This window comes from Myotis brandtii, unplaced genomic scaffold (assembly GCF_000412655.1).
Source record: "Myotis brandtii unplaced genomic scaffold, ASM41265v1 C41680254, whole genome shotgun sequence".
Classification (NCBI taxonomy): Eukaryota; Metazoa; Chordata; class Mammalia; order Chiroptera; family Vespertilionidae; genus Myotis; species Myotis brandtii.
In genome coordinates, this window is record NW_005306115.1 from 1 (window position 1) to 775 (window position 775).

Below are 775 nucleotides of genomic sequence, written 5' to 3' on the forward strand. Positions count from 1 at the left end.
AAGGGCACCGTGTTGACTTCCAGCTTGCAGAGGTCAGCATTGAGCTGGCTGGGAAAGCAGAGGCAGGTGGTGACACTGCTCATGGCAGCTGAGGTGAGGTGGTTCAGGTCCTGGCAGGTTGGCATGGTCAGCTTGAGGGTGTGGAAGCAGATGTCGTAAAGGGCCTCGTTATCAATGCAGTAGGTCTCATCAGTATTCTCTACCAACTGATGGATAAAGAAGGTGGCATTGTAGGGCTCAATCACAGTGTCGGACACTGGGTGAAGGTGCCACACTGAAGGTGTTCATGATGCAGTCAGGATACTCTATGGATCTTGCTGGTGAGGAAGGTGCCCATTCCAGAGCCTGTGCCCTGGCCTAGTGAGTGGGTCAGCTGGAGCCCTGCAGGTAGTCACAGCTCTCTGCTTCCTTCCACACCACATACTGAACTGAGTCAACCAACTCGGCCCCTGCTGTCTAGTGGCCCTTGGCCCAGTCGCCTGCTCCAGGCTGACCAAAAACAACGTTGTGTGCTCTGAAGATCTTCCCAGAAGGACCTGAGCAAACAGAGTCCATGGTCCCAGGTTCTGGATCCACCAAGATAGCAAGAGGAGCATATTTTCAACCCGCGGCTTCATTGTAATACATGGAGATGCGGTCCAGCTGCAGGTTGCTGTCCCCATGGTAGGTGCTGGTGGGATTAATGCCATGTTCATCACTGATCACCTCCCAGAACTTGGCACCGATCTGGTTGCCACACTGGCCAGCCTGGATGTACACAATTTCCCTCATGGTT

General features: G+C 53.8%; 1 pseudogene; it reads right to left on the reverse strand.

Moving 5' to 3' along the window:
• Nucleotides 1-8: 8 nt before the first annotated feature.
• Nucleotides 9-771, reverse strand: LOC102243292 (annotated as a pseudogene).
• Nucleotides 772-775: the final 4 nt, after the last annotated feature.